The sequence below is a fragment of the Piliocolobus tephrosceles genome, chromosome 2 (genome assembly GCF_002776525.5).
Source record: "Piliocolobus tephrosceles isolate RC106 chromosome 2, ASM277652v3, whole genome shotgun sequence".
NCBI lineage: Eukaryota > Metazoa > Chordata > Mammalia > Primates > Cercopithecidae > Piliocolobus > Piliocolobus tephrosceles.
The window spans coordinates 192,896,049-192,896,639 of NC_045435.1; positions in this window are offsets into that span (position 1 = coordinate 192,896,049).

Sequence of the window (591 nt, forward strand, 5' to 3'; positions counted from 1 at the left end):
TGCAGCTGAAGACCCAGAGAGGAGCTGATGTTCTAGATTGAGGTTCGTGCAGCTGAAGACTCAGGGAGGAGTTGATGTTGTAGTTTGAGGGTCTTGCAGCTGAAGACCCGGGGAGGAGCTGATGTTCTAGATTGAGGTTCGTGCAGCTGCAGACCCGGAGAGGAGCGGATGTTCTAGATTGAGGGTTGTGCAGCTGAAGACCTGGGGAGGAGCTGATGTTCCAGTTTGAGGGTCGTGCAGCTGAAGACCTGGGGAGGAGCTGATGTTCTAGATTGAGGTTCATGCAGCTGAAGACCCGGGGAGGAGGTGATGTTCTAGATGGAGGTTCGTGCAGCTGAAGACCTGGAGAGGCGCTGCTGTTCCAGACTGAAGGTCTTGCAGCTGCAGACCCGGAGAGGAGCTGATGTTCTAGATTGAGGTTCGTGCAGCTGAAGACTCAGGGAGGAGCTGATGTTGTTCGCGTTGAGGGTCTTTCAGCTGGAGACTCAGGGAGGAGCTGATGTTCTAGATTGAGGGTCATGGAGCTGAAGACCCGGAGAGGAGTTGATGTTCTAGATTGAGGTTCGTGCAGCTGAAGACCTGGGGAGGAGC